The 20,856-nt window shown below is 41.1% G+C and overlaps 1 protein-coding gene across 3 annotated transcripts in view; it reads right to left on the minus strand.

Moving 5' to 3' along the window:
• NIM1K (NIM1 serine/threonine protein kinase) overlaps positions 1-20,856 on the minus strand; it is a 66,720-nt gene that overhangs the window by 35,530 nt on the left and 10,334 nt on the right. Inside the window, exon 1 of one of the 3 annotated variants that reach the window (XM_045438776.1) lies at positions 14,946-15,044. The exons of 1 other annotated variant lie outside the window; for it this stretch is intronic. The gene's annotated coding sequence lies outside the window, so the exon portion shown is untranslated. Of the gene's footprint in view, positions 1-5,749; positions 5,852-14,945; positions 15,045-20,856 lie in introns of those variants that run through there. One more of the 3 variants, XM_045438785.1, reaches the window with a different exon arrangement.

The raw sequence follows: 20,856 nt of genomic DNA on the forward strand, positions 1-20,856 counted from the left end.
CCCCTCACAAACAATTTAGAAAACCCAGTTTGAGTATTTTCCGATAGAAGTAATAGAAGATGAGCCAGGAAAGAGATAGGGCAAAAAGCATTAAAGGAGCAGGTGCAGGTGTTGATATGGTGGTGGGGGTGGACTCAGGACACAGTAGTTATCTCCATCTCTTCCCCCAATATAATAAGTGGTATTGGCTGGTCTTTATCAAATGCCTACTATGTGCCAAAAACCAATTTTTTAACCGATTAAAAAAAAATCCTTCCAACAATTCTTCCAGCCAGGCCAAGAACATCTGTGTCCTGAGCGGCTCCTGATTATTCCCACATTTATGCCCTTTTTCCTCTAAGTCTTTCCCGTCCTATGAAGATGGCTCCTTTCTTATTTCCTTCTAGAAGCATTCTTGACTACTTCATACGGCCCCACTACTATCCTGGAGCACTTGAGACCTGCATCTCATAATCTGGTCCTTGACTTCATGATTTTTCCAGCTCGTGGGAGTCAAGCCTTCCCACAAACTCTCCTTGAGAGCAGGGCCATGTGCAGGGCATCACGTCCACCCTCTCCCATTCCCCATCACCTAGAACAGTGCTGCTCGCATGGGGCTTGACTCACAAGATGACTATCTCTACTGCATCCTCCAACTACTTCCTCTGTAGAGGAAATTGCTTGTACTTTGGGTAGCAATCGCTCATATGTACTCTAAAGTAGAAAAATCAAGCTTCTGATTTTCTTCTCCAAATGTGCTTCTTTCACATCTTGGTAAATTGCAACACATCTTTATAGCTGAAGCCAAAACCCTTGATTCTTCTTTTTACCTTACGTCTTGTGTTCAGTTTGTCAGCAAATCCTCTTGGCTCTACCTTCAAAATATATTCAGAACGGGATCATTTTATCCCATTATTACCCAAATCACAGTATTTGATTCAATCACATTATTTGATTTAATCACATTATTACCAGAGTCCAAGCCACAGCCGGGTTTAATTGGATTGCAGTTGTGGTCTTCACAGCTGGTTTCAGAGCTTGTCTTTACCTGCCCCCTGCCGACCCCCAACATGGTCTGTCTTGAACACAACATCTGGGAAGATGCTTCTAAAAGATGTCAGATCAGGGACGCCTGGGTGGCTCGGTCAGTTAAACGTCTGACTCTTGATCTCATCTCAAGTCGTGATCTCATGGTTCGTGAGATTGAGCCGCCCCATGTTGGGCTCTGTGCTGACAGCTCAGAGCCTGCTTGGGATTCTCTCTCCCTCTCTCTCTACCTTGCTCCCCACTGGCATGCACATGCTCTCTCTCTCTTTCTCAAAATAAATCAACTTATAAGTAAATAAATAAAGGATGTCCAATCACTTCTCCATTCGAACCCTTTTGGCGGCTTCCCTTCTTCCTCAGAATAAAAGCCAAGACCCTTAAAATGGCCTTCAAAGCTCTGCCCAAGGTGGTCCTCCCTCCGGCATCATCTCCAGTCTCCCTTTCACCTACTCCACTCCAGCCACACTGGCCTTCTTGCTCTTCCTTGAGGGTATCAGGCCTGCTCCTACCTTCTGCAAACTCCTTCTTACCCTTTAAGGATCACTTTAAGTATTACCTCTTTCAGGAATCTTCCCCATCCGCCTGCCTTAAACCTGGTGGAGTTCTCGTTTGTACTTCCAACATCTGTGGCTAGTACTGTGATTTTTCTCCATCTTTTTGTACTATTATGACTTCTACATCAGACTGTTCATCTCATCAGATTGTAAACCCATTAAGGGTAGTAATTGTGTTTGACTTATTTAAACTATATTCATAAGAGCTACAGTAATCAAGATGGTGTATAAGGATAGACCAATAGATCACAACAAAGAGTCCAGAAATTGACTTACACATACATGGTCAGTTGTTTTTCCACCAAGGCACCAAGCCAATTTAATGGGGAGAAGGAAGTCTTTTTTTAACAAATGGTGCTGAATCAACTAGATGTCTGTGTAAATAAAAGTTGAACCTTGACTTTTATCCTATACCATACACAAAAATGAATTTGAGATGGATCATTGACTTAAAACCTAGGACCAAAAAGTTTCTGGAAGCATACACAGGATAATAAATCCATGACGCTGAAGTAGGGCAAGCTTTTTGGACTAGATACAAAAAGGACAAACCATAGAAAAGAAAAAATTTGGTTAGTTCGACATCATCAGACTTAAAATTTTCTGGGTTATCGAAAGATACCATTAAGAAAACCAATAGAGAAATCATAGACTACGCTAAAAATCTAGGGCTCTAAACAGCATCTGGCACACAATACATGCTCAATTAAATATTTGTTGAACACATGTATAAAAGACCTGCCTCCTTCTTGTCACAACATACAGCTATCCTGACAGGTGCAAGAGATGTCAACACTCTGACTGTTGAGTGGGCAGTGCCGTTAGAGGGAAAATCTATCCTACTGGAGGGAAAGAAAAGTTATCAAGGCTATTTATCAGTTGAAATAAAATGTGTCAAGTCAGCAAACTCAAGAGCTTGTCTACAGGTTACAAGGACCTGTAGTGAATCACACAAAATAAGGAGTCGGTAACTGCAGAACATTCACATGAGTAAATTAGCTAAAAATACAGGTGGAATTTCACCAAACGGAGCAGGAAGCATATACCTCCTTCCTCATTGCCTCAGTAATGCCAATGACGTTATAATGAGAACTAGAGACACTGAAACTAATACACGATGGTGAAGCTACCAATGTTCTACCTAGAGGAAGTGGGAGGAGTTTTATCAACAAAACAAGGGGTCAGGAAGGAAAAAAATTTCATTGGGTAAAAAGGGTTAAATTGATCCTATATGCTTAAGAAACTGCTTCTGGGCATGGCATAGACCGATGCTAAACATACATTCTGGTTTGCATAAGACTGTCTAAGCGTGTCCTGATGCAATTAACAGTAGCCGCTTTTTCACTCTCAAAAGTGTCCTTGTTTCCATATATAATATGACCATCCTACTTATATGTGGCATTCCTTCCTCTTACTTTGTTTGTTTTCTTCTTCCTCTTATTTGGGTAGTCACTGAGGATAAGAATAATCACGTAGTTGCATATCGGTTGTATTATTTGTTTTATCTATTAGCATCACTCTCTGGAAGGAACCTCAGGCCAAATGAGAGTGAGTGTTCATTCTGATGACCAGTGTAAGACTGGGTTGAGCAACTATACAAGCTGGTGTTTAAATTGCTTCCCTGCTCCCTACTCTAAACAGGTGAGCTGGGCAGGGGGAGTCTTCAGTGTTATTATATAGTTCTATTTTATTCCGAAAAGCACCAACTTTTTAATCAATATTTTAACCCACAATTTAATTTAAACCACAATATATTATTCATCAGGACTCTCTTTTAAAGACATGGAAACTGAGGCATGGAATGATCTAGTTAAATGACTTGTTTGGGATCATAATCTGGGGTAAAATTATCAGATGAGACTCCTATTTATGATCAATTTATTTTCAGTTCACCCTCACCACCATCATTCATTCAACAAACACGTATTAAACACCTATTATGTGCCATCAACGTCCTCTCCACACGATGCGTTATTCAGGACCCTAAGTCCTGGATAGTCACTGCATACGCATGGTCTAACATAGGCAATCTGTTGCTGAGAAAAGAATGTCAGGTGCTAATGTTCAATGTTTGAAGTAAGTTCCATGCTTCTACTAAAAAAAAAAAAAAAAAAAAAAAAAAAAATTGACCAGAAGGAACCTGCAGTTCTACAGTAAGACAAATCTTTTTTTTTTCAAGTTTATTTATTTTTGGAGAGAGTGAGAGAGAGAGAGAGAGCACAAGCAGGTGAGGGGCAGAGAGAAGGACAGACGGAATCCCAAGCAGTTTCCGCACCATCAGCGCAGAGCCAATGCAGGGCTTGAACTCATGAACTGTGAGATCATGACCTGAGCCGAGATCAAGAGTTGGACACTTAGCCGACTGAGCCACCCCGGTGCCCCTGCAGTAAGACAAATCTTACTTGTACTCCCAATTTATACTTTAGGGGTCCAAGCAATAGTGGGTTATGGGGCACTTTGATGGGCAGAGGGAAGAGGTTCTTACATCCAGTGATGGAAATAACATTCAACCTTTCTACTGTATCTTTCTAATCTAAATATCTTTTGTAAGTCTCAAAAAGAATCCTTCAGGGGCACCTGGGTGGCTCAGTCGGGTAAATATCTGACTCTTGGTTTCCGCTCAGGTCATGGTCTCACAGTTCGTGAGTTCGAGCCCCATGTTAGGCTCTGTGCTACGAGCATGGAACTTACTTGGGATTCTCTCTCCCTCTCTCTCTGCCCCCTCCCTGGCTCTTGGTAGCTCTCTCTCTCTCTCTCCTTCTCTCTTAAAATAAATACATAAACTTAAAAAAAAAGAATGTTTCATGATGCTGCTCTTTTACATGATAAAACCAACTACAGTCTTTAATTAGTATTTTGAATGGCTCATACATTTACATTAACAGCATCACCTTTGGTGTCTTTGATTCCTGAGCCAATTGATCTGCCACAGCTTTGAAATCTCAGCAATCCATTCATATTAACCTAATTTGAAAATAAATCAACTGCTTTCCAGCCCTCTGAATTATGAGGGCTCCTCTCTGTTCTGGTAACCTCTGGAATGGAGTTGGTTTTTAAAGGTAGAAAACAGCTCTTTGCCATAGTAATCATTTAACAAAATGAAACAAGCATACATAAGAAGAAGGTTGTTTCTTCTTAACAGCTCAAGCTTCAAAATCAATTCATATATACATAAATGGCTGCTACTAAGAAAATTTCTAGGTAGGTAGCTAGGTACTATGGATAATGGGAACTTTAAAATTGCATTGAAATTTACTAGATGATCTCAATTAACTATTGTGGTCTTTGTTTAATAATAATTGTTACAGCAATAATAATAGCTAGCTCTTATATATTACATATTACGTGGTAGGCAATATCTTATGTGCTTTATGTGTACTAACGATTTAATCTAGAAGTCTAGGAGGTAAGTATTACTATCTCTACTTTACAGAAAAGGGAGGTTTAATCAGCATAGGGAGGTCATCAGGCAACTCTACCCATCTGGGATTCAAACCCAGTCAGTGAGGCTTCAGTCTTGGGCATCTTAACCACTATAAAGGGCTATATAGTTATTTCCAGAATGTTTTTACAACAGTGAAGTACATTTTTTTGTTTAGGGTTTAACATTTGGCATAAGGAAAGTTGAATACATTGTTATATCCATCTCTAGTCTAGTACAAAGCAGGCTTTCAATAGGTGTTGTGGGTGAATGAATGAGTTAATTCAGTCTAGATTTATCATAGGCTTCCTCTTAGTTACCTCACTGTCTATTACCAATAGTTTCCTTCTTCCTCTTCTTATTGCCCACCCTCCACCCTACCAACCTGGTTAATGATAAATTTATCCTGTCTTCCCTCTGCTAAGTCCTAACCAACAGGCTTGTACTTCTCATCTTTCAGTGATCGGACATCCTGCTGAGAACACACAAAGGCAGCTGACAATCCAGGGGGGTCTGTCAGCCCAGAAGAAGCACCAGGGTCACTGAGAAGAAGCAGAGATTGTCCATTTGGGGAGCACAGGGACTTCTAAGACTGAAACTCTCTTGCCTCATCCCCCAAGATCTGCACCAGCCATAGGATGCTTCACTTATTCATCAACATTTACTGAGCCTCTCCCAAATGTCAACTGTGCCCGACATCAGACACATCAGACACATAAGACATTGAATGAGAAAGACATTGTCTTACTTTTTACTGTGATCACTACCTCTCCCACAACAGCTCCACAATCATGTAATCTTATTCTCTTAATCTCTTCATTATTCATCTCCACGTCTTTTGGGGATGCTCTCTCTCTCTCTCCACTTAGTACCTGCATGGTTCATTTATGTATTAGGTGAGCACCTACTATGTGACAAAGACTGTTCTAGGTGTAGGGGATATGAAAATGAGCAACGTGGAAAGCATTTCTGTACTAAAGGGGTTCATAATAACCTCCAAGACTATTCATTTAAGACTATCCTTCATTCTTTCAGTTTCCTTAAAGAACATAAAATTACATAAAGTAACAATTACAACAGTATGTTGCATTTTTAACACATACAGATGTAACAATTATAACAATAATAGCAAAACAAAGGGGAGATGGGAATGGAGCTATAAAGGAGTACAATTTCTAGACCTCACTGCAATTATGTTAGTATAAATTTGAACTAGGTTCTGATAAGTTAAAAGATATATTTTAAGCCCTAGAGTAACCTTTCAGAAAATAACTAGAAATACATAGTTAAAAATCATTAAAAGGCTATCTATATGCAGAAGAATGAAGTTAGACCTCTACCTCACGCCGTAAACAAAAGTTGTCTCAAAATGCATCAAAGACCCAAATTAAGAGCTAACACTATAAAGCTCTTAGAAGAAAGCATGGGCATAAATCTTCACAACTGTGGGTTAGGCAATCATTTGTCAGCCTGTGACAAAAGTACAAGCAACAAAAACAAAAATAGAAACTGGTCTCGTTGATTAAAAACTGTAATGCTTCAAAGGATGCCATCGAGAAAGTGAAATACAACCTGCAGAATGGAGGAAAAAAATTTTTTTGCAAATCATGTATCTGGTAAGGGACTTGTATCTAGAATCTAGAAATAGAACACAATAATAAAAAGATAAATAATCCAATTAAAAACCTGCAAAGGACCTGAATAGACATTTATCTAAGAAGATACATAAATGGTCAATAAACATATGAAAAGATGCTCAACATCATTAGTCACCAGGGAATGCAAAATCATAGTAAGACCTCTTCACACCCACTAGGATGGCTAGAATCAAAAAGACATACTAACAAGTGTTAGCAAGGATGTGGAGAAACTAGAACCTTGTATCCTGTTGAGGGGAATGTAAAATGGGTCAGCCCTTTGAAAAACAATTGGTCAGTTTTTAAAAACAGCTGAATATAGTTATCAGCAATTTCACTCCTCGGTATATACCTGTAACAAATGAAAACATATGTTGACACACAAACTTTTATACAAGTGTTCCTAGCAACATAATTCATAATAGCTAAAAAGTAGAAACACCCAAATATCCATCAACTGATGAAGGGATCAATAATATGTGGTATATCCAGATGATAGAATATTATTATGCCATCAATAAAAAGAATTGAAGTACTGACATTATGCTGTGACGTAGACAAACCTTGAAAACATCGTGCTAAGTGAAAGAAACCAGTCACAAAGGACCATATACTGTATGATACGATGTACGTAAACTGTTCAAAATAGGCAAATCTTTAAAAAGAGAAAGCAGATTAGTAGTTGACTGGGGTTTCGGGGAGGGGTTGGGAATGCTGTTAGGCAGAGCAGTGTTTCTTTTCAGGGTAATGAAAATGTCCTAAGATTGATTGTGGTGATGGATGCACCACTCTGTGAATGTATGAAAAGCCATTGAATCGTATACTTTAAATGAGTAAATTGTATATTTAAAATATATCTCAATAAAGCTACTAAAATACACTTAAAATAATAAGAGGAATTAAAATGTTACACTAGAAAATATTCACTTAATGCAGACTACCCAGCCAGCTGCCTCCAAATCTTTTTCCATAACTACCTCGACCATGTTTTGGATTAAATATCCTTCTGCTCCCAGACGATTCATGTTCTCTTTTCGGCCATTTATATCTCTACCTGTAACTTCCATTCCTGTTCACATTCTTAATAGCTATCTCCCCTTTCTTGCCTACAGGTCTTTGCCCAGACTGTCTAAATGCATAGAATAAAGAATTATGCAATCCTGGAATGTTAGAAATGGAAGACATCTCCATGCTCCTCTCTCCCACCTCTTCATTTCAGAGATGAGAGGACAAAGGCCCAGAGAGGTTATATGACTTGTCCATGGTCTCCAAAATACTTTGTCCTTGCTCACCTTCCCCCAAAAGCCCTCTTTAATTAAGCAAATGTTTCCTTATCTTTCTACCCAACCTCTGATACTTTTCTTTACCGCATTACTCACAGGTATCAAATGCATTGATTACAAGACATCATTCACATTTAAACTCAAATCTTGCATACCAGAGGATAAAAGCAATTCTTTGATCTCTATAGCCACTACATCTGCTCTCAGCTGCTGCAGCTTTTCATTTGTTGTTACGAGGAACAATTCAAAATTCACAGGAGGCTGGCTCCTATGAGCTCCAAGTTGACTCCTGGCTTGGACAGCCTGGAGAAGACATAGGGATCAACTCCCTGCCTGGTTTCCATAAAGGACACCCCCTCAACTCACCTCACAGAGAACCATTCCTAAGGTCTTCATAAAAGAACACTTTAGTGCATATAAAATATGGCATCTCTACATTTTTAAATGCTCTCAGGAAAGAAAATGGTAACAAAGGGCATTTACATTTCTTTATCCATTTATACCTAGAAGTATACCAGGATCAAAGATTAAGTTGCTTTTTAAAAAACAAATAAGTATTCATCTTGATGGGAAACAGAAAAGCTTCTAGGGGGGCAGGAAATTCATAAATCATGCAGTCATTCTGGACTTTACATGAAGAGAAAATACATCAAAACCCCACTGGCCTTTCATCTGAAGGGAGCCTGATATATAATGATGTAAATCCATTAATGAACACGAGTTGTGGAGTCAAAAATCACACAGGCCTACCTGGCTTGGAAAAGCAAAATAAACTGCTCTGAAAAACAGTATGGAGGTTCCTCAAAAAATTAAAAATAGAATTACCCTATGACCCAGCAATTGCATTACTAGGTATTTATCCAAGGGACACAGGTATGCTGTTTCTAAGGGGCACATGCACCCCAATGTTCATAGCAGCACTATCAACAATAGCCAAAGTATGGAAAGAGCCCAAATGTCCATCGATGGAGGAATGGATAAAGAAGATGTGGTATATATACACAATGGAGGATTACTCAGCAATCAAAAAGAATGAAATCTTGCCATTTGCAACTATGTGGATGGAACCGGAGGGTATTATGCTAAGCGAAATTAGTCAGTCAGAGAAAGACAAATATCATATGACTTCACTCATATGAGGACTTTAACATACAAAACAGGTGAACACAAGGGAAGGGAAGCAAAAATGATATAAAAACAGGGAGGGGGACAAAATACAAGAGACTCATAAATATGGAGAATAAACTAAAGGTTACTGGAGGGGTTGTGGGAGGGGGGATGGGCTAAATGAATAAGGGGCACTAAGGAATCTACTCCTGAAATCATTGTTGCACTATATGCGGACTAACTTGAATGTAAATTTAAAAAAATAATAAATTAAAAATAATTAAAAATTTAAATATTAAAAAAAAAAAAAGGAGAGTCAGGGCCTTCCCACGTCTGACTGTGCCTCTCCTGCTCCAAGAACTGCTTGGCACAGGCTTCTGCACAGAGGACCTTCGTGACTGAAGAAGAGAAAGGCAAGTGTAATTAGAGACACTTTGTTCCCTAGAGCGGCACCGTTTGGGGGCTGATTGAGGGAGTGATTACACAATGCTGAAGAGGCAGGTTAAGTGCTGCCCACCAGGGAGCCAGGAGGCTTTGGAAGCCAGTTCTGAGAATTACATACTGTTCCATAGTGCTTGCTAATTGACCCGGTATTTCTAGATGAAAAAATTTCCCCAAGGAGTGGTGTTAAAGCAGATAATGAGGATCTCTCATCTCACAGAGCAGTTCAGAAGCAGAGTTTGAGCTCTGGAGACTAGATATTATTTCAGTGCATCAAATGGCAAGAAGATCACCGATTGAACACGAAACGATTCGGTAGGTGCATCAAGGTTTCCACTGTGATTCTCAGCCCACACTCCGCTCTCCCTGCCCTGTACTACCTTAGTTGGAATAATTTTATGGATTATTTATAATTGTAAAGATAAGGCGTGTATAGGCGAACAGCCATAAGGTCCACGACATGGGCACATTTCTGAGAGCTTCATGAAAATAGTCACTATTCACTGAAGCAGGGATCTAGTCATACATAAGGAAAGATATCTGCCAAGTGCAGGAAAAGTTCTGGACCCACGAGTTCCCAACCGTTGACAGTGAAATGAAATTGGGCTGAAGGTGGAGAATCCGAGGAGCTCTATCATATTTTACTCTGTATACTTCTGCGTGTGCCGTTTTTACTATGATCACCACAGAGATTTTCTTGGCCTAGGGGCTAAAAATATACATTTATCTCCACCAATATCTGGAGGTTGTGGCCTGTCTCTGATGACCATGGATGTAAAAGTGACTCCTCCCCGATATGGTAAACCACTCCCCCCACCACGGACTGAGATGGTCTAGTCCAGTACTCCAAAGTCGCGATTTTTTTTTTTAATTTTTTTTTTTTCCAACGTTTATTTATTTTTGGGACAGAGAGAGACAGAGCATGACCGGGGGAGGGGCAGAGAGAGAGAGGGAGACACAGAATCGGAAACAGGCTCCAGGCTCTGAGCCATCAGCCCAGAGCCCGACGCGGGGCACGAACCCACGGACCGCGAGATCGTGACCTGGCTGAAGTCGGACGCTTAACCGACTGTGCCACCCAGGCGCCCCTAAAGTCGCGATTTTTAAAAGTTTGCAATTCAGAAATAAGATGGCTTAGAAAGAAATGAAACCTGGCACCACATTAAATCAAGTGGTTGAAATGGTGACATTGCTTATACAGAATAGATTCCCAAACAGAAGTAGACACTCAAATGTTGGTGATGAACATAAATGACACTTAGGGAGCCAGTATCCTGCACTGGGCCTCTAAGACCATGGAGAAGGAGCTAAGCCTCTATTCGAGAAGGCATCTGTAAATATTTTGTTGTTTGTTTCTCTTGAAGCTGGGGCTTTGGGAATCCTGAAGAAAACAGTGCAATGAGCCCTGGGCCCAGGATCATGGGGAAAATTCTCTTCTCAGTCCCTGATGCTTTGGTATATTCAGGAACAATCCCAGAGATATATTTAGCTGTTGCCTGGGGCTTTGTTCCCAGACAGATTTGGGGGCTGGGAGTGGGTGGTGCATGACGCTGGGAGAAAGACGAGTCTCTATCAGGCGGCATCTTCTCTTTTGTGCCACTGAGCAGGAGTCCCAGAGTGAGTAAGGGGACCAGGTTACCTCTGCGTGGAGGAGCACGTGCCAGCGGAGGACAAGCGATGGGTGAGAGGATTGGGATGCCCTGCCGAGCCCTCCTCTCCTGAGCCAACTTGAGTCAGGAGGCTCATGACAGAGCTGTGCTGAAATGGTGGTCGTGTCGGAGGCTGAATCTGGTCCTGAGGATTTTAAAGTCTGTGAGGGTCCCCAGAGGAGAGCATTTTAAAACACTCTTTGGAGCCTGGACGAAGTGCAAAACATGGAGGGACTCTGCAGGGGGAACAGATGTGAGAGGTGTGCCTGCCTCAGGCAGTAGCACTCCAAAGGCAGAGCTTGGCCAGTACTCTGTGGGCCCGGTCAGAATCTAAGCGCCATCCCAGGTTTCTCTCTTCCCTTCACCTAGTCCTGTAAGCCCCCCCACTTCAATACCACCCCAGTCCTTTCACCCGTGCAGCCTGACTCCTGCACGACTGGATCCCACAGCAGATGGAGAGGCACATGCAGGGACGAGCCAATAAAAGTCTTAAAATATTTTGAAATTTGATCTTTTTCAAGGCATCTCAATAATCATCATAAGAAAAATCAGAACATGCACTTTATTAGGCATTTTATGGTTATCTTTGCCTAAATTCTAAATTGCATGTTAGGCTGATGAAGGCAATTGCCCCCTAATGGTCTAAATCCTGCCCTGGACCTAGCTGACTGAAACAGCCTCCTGACAGCCTTTCCTGCATGCTGTCTTTCCCAGCTCCACTTTATCCTCCAGGAAACCATCTGCGGGAGCTTTCTAAAATTTAGGTATTACTGCTCTACTTAAACGAACTTCACTAAAATGAATATGGAACAGGGGCGCCTGGGTGGCTCAGTTGATTAAGCATCCAACTCTTGGTTTCGGCTCAGGTCATGATCTCACGGCTTCGTGGGTTCGAGCCCCACATTGGGATCTGTGCTGGCAGTGCGGATCCTGCTTGGGATTCTCTGTTTCCCTTGCTCTCTGCCCCTCCCCTACTCGTGCTGACTCTGTCTTTCTCAAAAGAAATAAACTTTTAAACAAAATTTAAAATGAATATTGGGTGGAATTAAATATCCATTGTATGGTCTAGAAAACTCTTTGAGATCTGGCTTTTGATTTTGTTTCTAGTCTTATTTCTCATGTCCCCTGCTCCCACTTGCCCCACTCCATATGCCCTGATAGGATTCAGGGCATGCTACCCCAAATACGGCACCTTGATATATTGAGTATTTTAAGCAGGAGAGTGCGTTTGACTTCCTTCTCCCCTGAAACATGCTATAAAATCTTCAGGTGAGGGGTGCCCTCCCTGTACCTGAAGAAAAGGAGCATCCTTATCTCTGAAGACAAGGGGCACCAGTTAGAATCCTAACAATTAGGCCTTGCTAAGCTTCCCCCAATTTATACACTTACCTCATACAGTGGTCCCTCCTTATCCTTGGGGGATGTTCCCAAGACCCTGAGTGGATGTCTGAAACCACAGAGACTACTGAGCTCTGTGGATACTATGATATTTCTTATATGTGTATATCTATGATAAGGTTTAATTTATAAGTTAGGAACAGTAAGAGATTAACAGCAATAGCTCATAATAAAATAGAACAATTACAACAATATGCTGTCATAAAAGCCATGTGAATGTGGTCTGCCAAAATATCTTATTGGGCTGTACTCACCTTTCTTGTGAAGATGTGAAATGATAAAACGCCTGTGTGGTGAGATGAGGTGAATGACGTAGGCGTGGTGACCTAGCGTTAGGCTACCCTTGACCTTCTGCAGATAAGACAGAAGGAGAATCTTCTACTTCGGGGCCCCACTTGACCTCAGGTAACTGAAATCGTGGAAAGCAAACCCGCGGATAAGGGGGGACCACTGTACTGCTTGACTTATCATAGTGTTCCTCCACGACTCTCCACTCCTCATCAAACCTAGCATAAAATACTCAGCTCTGTTTCTGTAGGTCTTCATTTCCTTGTAAAGGCTCCCATGTCGCATCAAACTTAGGTTAAACACTTGTATACATTCTTCTCCTGTTAATCTTTGTCAATTTACTTTTCAGACCCAGCCAAGGACTCTAGGAAGGTCCAGGAGCACTTTTCCTCCCCTACAGCCCTATATTTGAGAACATCAAAATACTTGAGGGCCCACAAGCATCCCATGCTGCTTCACGCCTCCACGCCTTTCTACATGGACTGTTTTCTTTAACCTGTTCCCCCTCGAACCTTCCAAACTCTACCCCGCTGTGCAGTCTTCTTCAACTCCTTTAAGTCTGTGGTACTCTCAGAGTATTTCATGCACCTGTCTGTGCACATCTGTCTCTTGTGTGAACATCTCTATCTGTCTAGACAATAAGGGTAATGAGGGCAGGGAGGATGTTCTATTCACCTCTCTCTCTAAATAGTGCCTGGCACATCATAGGTACTCAATATTTGTTTATGGAACAGATGAATGAGTAAACAAATTAAAACAGTTATTTTGTTGGTAAGCACAACAATTATTTTAAATTCTTGTTTTACAAGAGATTAATTCCATTCTTTTTCTTATTTCAATCGTCTAATGGTTAAAATTCTACTTATTATTCAAACTTCCCTTCTCTTCTCTTCTCTTCTCTTCTCTTCTCTTCTCTTCTAATACTTCAGGCAGAACACAGCTCTTCCTCTGGTATTTCCCGCATGAACTCTGTGTTTTCCTTGAACATCTTCACATTCTGTCTAGTGTTTGTGCTACTTGTGCACATATTTGTCCTCCCTACTGGAATGTGGGGTTCTATGGGGCAAGTCCTCAATCTTATTAACTTCAGGATTCTGGACACCGAGTACCCAGGAGGAGTTCATAAGTGCCACGTGAATTGATCTGAGTTGTGCAGATATTTTAAAGGGTAGTGTGGGGGCGCCTGGGTGGCGCAGTCGGTTAAGCGTCCGACTTCAGCCAGGTCACGATCTCGCGGTCCGTGAGTTCGAGCCCCGCGTCGGGCTCTGGGCTGATGGCTCAGGGCCTGGAGCCTGTTTCCGATTCTGTGTCTCCCTCTCTCTCTGCCCCTCCCCCGTTCATGCTCTGTCTCTCTCTGTCCCAAAAATAAATAAACGTTGAAAAAAAAAAAATTTAAAGGGTAGTGTGGATCCCAGAAGATACAGAAATAGATATTTCTTTCATATACTTCTCTGGTGGAAAAACAACAGCAACAGCAACCACAACACTAAAACAACTGTTCTATGATAAAGAAAATATAAAGGCAAAAAAAAAAAAAAAATTGAAAACAACCAAACAAAATCCCAAAACTCTTTGAAGTATCTTCTCTTGAAACAAGGGCACATTTGTTACATGTGCCCCCAGCCGGAATAACTCTGGCTGGAAAATTTCTGAAACATTGTGGGTTTGGTGAGATGCCCTGTTGTTTTTCTAGAACATTCTAAGGTTCCCAGCGAAGCACACCTCAAATGTGGGTAGACATTCCTAAGAAGGCTATTTGAGTTGGAAGCATCAGAATGTTTACAGACCAGCATTTGCTCCAGCCCACAGACAATAAAAACAGCCCAATTATGGCTTCCTTTTGGAAGGTTAAAATGATCACAGTAAGAATAAAAAAGGCTCCATATTCCTTTGTTTTTATTTTTAGGGTGTGATATGTTAGCAGCCTCCAGCAGAATTTGCTTTATTTTAAAGCATGCGAAATAATCCCTGCTCTATTTTCAAGACCTTCTCTGCATGTCTCAATTCCTCCAGGGCAGTTCTGCAAAATACACATCCATGCACTTGCCTTTTGCCCTTCTCCCCACTCCTTTCCTTCTTTATGTTTATACTTCCCCAGGGGAGCCAAAGCCAACACTAATTAGCAGTGAATTAAATCTTACCTCCAGGACACCAGAGGGTCAGTGTTTACCCAGGGTTCCAAGGCATCCCTGCTCTCCTTCCCACAGGCTCAGACTCATAGTTAAATATCCAGCCCTGAAGGGAAGTTCTGAGATCAGAATCAATTATGCAATTTATTCCTAAAGTTTTACCTTTCCTATCATAAACTATCTTTTTCCTGCCGGGGTAGTTTTACCTACCTAGCTTGCTAGGACTGGAACACAGTTGCTCCTTACCTCTTTCAGCCTTTAAGACCCTACTGAAATATGACCTTCTTCATGTTTTCTTTGCTCTACTTACCTAGACAGTTAGTTGCTTCTTCCTCAGTCCCACTGAGTTCAATCTTGATATTCCCATATCTTATGTTCCATCTTGATATCCCACATCTTACGTTCTATCAGTTCATATTCTAATTGTATTTTGTCTCTCTAGACTGATCTCTGCTGCTTATTTATCTCATATCTTCAATATTCCCCAGCATCTAACCCTAGGATATGAGAGGCACCAAATAAATATTTTTTAAAAGAAAAAGGATTAAGACATAATATATGAAAGGCACTGTAACAGAAACTTGTAAACTGCAAACTAATAGCACCTTTTGAAGGACATTTGAAAGAAGCCACACTTTCAGTTGGTGTTAGCATAGTATTGTTAGCATTTTATTCATTCTAACAGTGAAAAAATAAAGGTACTTCTTTTAAGCGTTTACACTATACCAGATACTGCACTCTGTTATGGATTTAATCATTATAACAAACTCTGTTTGATGATATTAAAATTCCCGTTGCACTGATGAATAACATTTTAGAGAGGTGAAAGAATTTGTCCAAACGCAAAGAGCTGGCAAGTAGCAGGGAGAGCAAGGGACCCAAGCCTACCTGACTCCATTTGCTGCCTCTATTTGCTGTATATTACTGTGGAACTTAACGCTCTAGGGAACCAGCAACCACCACGAAGTCCAGACTTGGGCATGACATGAATCAGCCATAGTGGCGAGGGCAGGCAGGAGAATCAGAAAGGAGTATTCTCTGTTTTTGGATAAACCACTGGGCCCGATCAACATCAGTAACAGTTAATACACAAATTAATTTTTTCTTCATTCCCAGCTTCGTAATGGGCTTATCACCACCGCAAAGTAGCCAAATTGACTTGATGAAACGCTAGATAACTCTGTGCTTTTGAATGACAACCTATAGTGAGAAAGTTCAAAATGGGCCATGATTATTATCATTATTGCTAAATGAGTCTAAATGCCTCAAAGGAGGTTATAAATAAATAAGAGCAATCCTTGCTATACATGTACATGCCATAGAAAAAAACAAGCTATACTTTAAGCTACAACCACAACTCAGGTCATTTTGGAATAGAATACCGATTGAAAGTTTGGCAGCCTCTACAAGAAAGTGAAATTATAAGCCAATTTCACTCCCTAACCATAGATATCAAAAATGTAAAATAAAATAGTAGTACTAAATCAAATCCAACAATATATTTATAAAGGCATCTCTCAATAAAATGTCTCCCAAGAATATAAGCCTTGCTTAACAATAGAAGATGTACGAATTTTATTAAGCACATAAATTAATTAAAGGAGAAAAGCAAAAGGGTATCTCAGCAGGTGCAGAAAAAGCATTTGCTAAAACTGTACACTCATTATTAATAAAATATCAGCAAACTAGGTGCAGAGGGGAACTTGCTCAAGCAAGTTAAGCCTATCTACCAAAGACCTATAGCAAATATCTTTTTAAGTGGCTCAATATTAGAAGCAGTCTTGGGGTGACCGGGTGGCTCAGTCAGTTGAGTGTCCAACTCTTGGTTTTGGCTCAGGTCATGATCTCACGGCTTTGTGGGCTCAAGCCCCACACCAGGCTCTGTGCTGGCGGCATGGAACCTGCTTGGGATTCTCTCTCTCTCTCTCTCTCTCTCTCCCTCTCTTTCTCTGCTCTTCCCCCCCTCGTGCTATCTCTGTCTCTCTCAAAATAAATAAACTTAAAAAAAAAACAACAAGCTGTCTCTTCCTACAAAGTCAGGAAGAAAACAAGGATGCCTTCCAATACTGCTTCTATTCAATGTTTATTGGAACCTCTAGCCAATGAAAGAAGATGATAACTAAATATTGAAAAGAAAGAAATAAAATTATTCTTATTTTCAGACACATATTTTAAACATAGAAAATCCCAGAGTCCCTACTCAGAAACCGTTAGAACTAATAAGTAGGTTTAACAGTGTTTCTAGACACAAGATTAGTGTAAATCCAGTAACATTCGTATTCACCATTAATACTCTGGTAACAATAAAGAAATAATATATATTCCATTGACAAGAGTAGCAATAAAATTCCCGAGAAACCTAAGCATAAATCCAATAAAGGAGCTGAGAGAGACATAAATTAGGAAAATTATGAAAGCTTATGGGAGAACATAAAAGAAGTTCTAATAAATGGAAAGACACCATGTTTAGTACAGGAATGCTCAACATCATAAAGATGTAAACTCTCCCCCAAACGAACCTAAAGCCTAAGGGATTTCAGTTGAAATCTCTACTGTTCTCTGTTTTTGCGTGGTGGTATGCTTAAAACGGTATATTTGGTCTTTTGTTCCATGGCACCCACGTGCAAACAGACCTGTTTGAATTTCACAACACAGACTGGTACTGCAAACATCTAAACCTTCTAAAAGAGGTATGAGCAAAACTATTACATATGGGTGGTTCAGAAGAGCCGCAGAAACCCAGAGTTTTGAGCAATTTTGGACAAGGCAATGAGTTGTACTGGGCATGGAACTGGGGGGAATCTTTTTCAGCATTTCCATGAATTAGCTAAAGCAGGAAATGTTCAGCAGATGATTGTAAACCTGACAAGTTGAAAAGTTGAGATGGGGTGTCTGGGTGGCTCAGTCAGTCAAGCGTCCGACTTTGGCTCAGGTCATGATCTCAGTTTGTGGGTTTGAGCCCCATGCTGGGCTCTGTGCTGACAGCTCAGAGCCTGGAGCCTGCTTCAGATTCTGTGTCTGCCTCTTTCTCAACCCTTCCCCCACTCGCACTCTGTGTCTCTGTCAGAATAAATAAACATTTTAAAAAACTAAAGAAAAAAAAAGTTGAGAAAATCAAAATCTACCTAAGGAAGATTTCATAAAAATAAATGAGTTTTTAGGAAGGGGGAAGATAAGGTAGGAAAGGAAGTGCCAATGAGGACTTATAAGGAGAAAAAAAACTCCAAAATAATTGCCAACCACACTGAAGGTGGTCAGGGATGGGGAGCGTGGAATGACCTCGGACCAGCAGTCCTTAGAACCTTGAAGATATCAATCAGGCATCGCTGTTTCAACAAGCAACCTAGATATCAAAATCCAGGGTGCAGTTACTCCTAAAAGTGGCGGCAGGACATTGGAATGCCAATCTCTTCAGCTATTTGATAACATTATTTCCCATGAGAAAATCTAAACAAAAATTGGTTGGGTTGACTGAGCAGGCAAATTATCTAGATTCTAAATCTTTCATTTCAAAAATAAAAGTAATAAGGAACTAAGGTTGTAGAACATTGGTGGTGTCATTTAGAAAGGAGATACAGGGGCGCCTGGGTGGCGCAGTCGGTTAAGCGTCCGACTTCAGCCAGGTCACGATCTCGCGGTTCGTGAGTTCGAGCCCCGTGTCGGGCTCTGGGCTGATGGCTCAGAGCCTGGAGCCTGTTTCCGATTCTGTGTCTCCCTCTCTCTCTGCCCCTCCCCCGTTCATGCTCTGTCTCTCTCTGTCCCAAAAATAAATAAACGTTGAAAAAAAAAATTAAAAACAAAAAAAAAATAGAAAGGAGATACAGCTTTCCCCCACTTTCCAAAAGTAGAGGGTTCGGATGAAACCTTTCATAAGCTGAAATGGCAGAAAAGTGAAGGAGCCATTACCATTCATTTTTATGGGATTTTTTTTTTTTTTAGCATTCCCAGACCCACAAAATACCCTTCTTGGGCTTTTCTAATCCTTTGGGACACGTTTTGCTAGCAGATGCTCAAAATAAATTGCGACAAAGCACAGATGCTCACAGACAACAGCTCAAAGCTCTGTGATGCTCGTGTGCCCAGTGTAGTTCCCGAGGAAGGAGCTCGGTGTGGCCTCTGCCACTGTTCCGGGTGTACTGCCCCCATAGAGGCTCGCGGCAAAGCCGATGCTGAATGCATGTTCACTTTTTGCCTTTTTTCATAAAAGCCAAAATCTTCTGCAGATTTCTCTCGGTGAGTGAAAACAGGTACCAATGTAGGTTTTTTGGTAAAAGCGGGATGGTGTAATGTGAACTTAGAAAAGCGGGGGATACCTATAAGAGCAGAATGGGAGTGGGAGGGCTGGAGTTGAACCACCAACAGCACACTGGGTCAAAACTATTAACCTGTGACGTGCTGCTAGAATTTGTCAAACACAAACCCAGGGACAGGTGAGTTACGCCTCACGGCCACTCTGCTCCTTGGACCAGAGACGTTAGGTCATTGAACGTGTAAAGAATTCAGAACCCGGAATAAAACAAGTCTTTTCCTCCCGTGTCTTTCTTCCCTCCAACCCATCAAGTACCACTGACCTTCCATGCTGTTTAGGAAATGCCTTCCTTCTGCCAAAAATGAACGGCAAGTTGCTTGGCTGGATGGATATGCATGCGCTTTGTGACCTCATGTCAGTTTTCCTCTGCAGTCTTACTTCTTAACACATCCTCAGACCAAAGTGACCTGAAGCCGCAAGCAGATTGGCTGTTTCCTGGTTTCCCTTGATGACCCAAACACACTCATGGACTCTTCGGAACACAAAGTAGAAGACCCCCACGAATATTTCATCTCTCACTTTGTATATGAGAAACAGATCCAGAGAGGAAAGAGACTTACTAACCGGTGGCCAGGGACAAAGCAAGAACCAAATTTCTTTAATTTGTTTGTTTCCACTGTGTCAGCCCAACAGAATATATGCATTTGTAAAACAAATTGTTAGGATTTTAAAACGGAGCTGAGGGGAAAAAAATAAACAGTTTAGTAAATAGCTTTATTTTAAATCAACTTGAAAGAATATTTGGAAGACACAAATATTTTCTCCTGATTAAGGAGGGCTTTATTACCAAATAGCCCAAGGTCACACTCTACTGCATTCTCCACAAGAGAATAATCTAGAAGGTAAAATAACGTTTCTTCTCATGTGCAAAATTTCTCTGATAAATTTGTGACGGCAGAAAAGTATATCTGCCTTAATATGTAAGTGGCTTTCTATTCTGCGTCATCAGTCCTCAAAACACTCCTAGGCCAAATCAATGTCGTAGTATTGTATCCCATATTACGAAGTGGCATCACAGGCATTCGCCACATGTAATCTTGGCTTATTATTTATCGTATGGTTGCCTTCTATCTTATTAATAACTACCATTTAATAAGAGCCTACAGTAAATAGCAAGCGCTCAGTAAGTGGAATGAACATAGCATTTGTCATTCAAACCAAGACATTCTTGAGAATAGAAGGGGTTGCTATTAATAATCACACTGGGACAACAGGTGCAAACCAGGGCTGTCGCTGGCAAAGTGGGACATATGAGCACCCTATCAATAAGTGACGAGCCACTGCTGGCTGGCTCACTCAACATCTTTACTAACTCTTTTCTCCCTTCCTCGACTTCTGCTATAGAAGCTGGAAGGCCCCCGTGCTCTTTCTCCCCGACAGCTAGGGCTGGCCCGGAGACACAGTTCTGGCAAATGGGACCTTAGCAAGGGATTTTCGATATCTTATGCTTCACGATAAAATGGCATAGTTGTAAGTGGCCCAGCTCCTTTCCCTTTCTTCCTGTGTGGACCTTGTCTGGAGGTTTCGTGGCCAGCTAAGCACACTCAAATGATAACCATGACAGCAAGACTTCGGAAGAATGGCGGAGCAGAAAGATAGCAATAAACTAGGTCT

This window comes from Leopardus geoffroyi, chromosome A1, assembly GCF_018350155.1.
Source record: "Leopardus geoffroyi isolate Oge1 chromosome A1, O.geoffroyi_Oge1_pat1.0, whole genome shotgun sequence".
In the NCBI taxonomy this organism is placed as follows: domain Eukaryota; kingdom Metazoa; phylum Chordata; class Mammalia; order Carnivora; family Felidae; genus Leopardus; species Leopardus geoffroyi.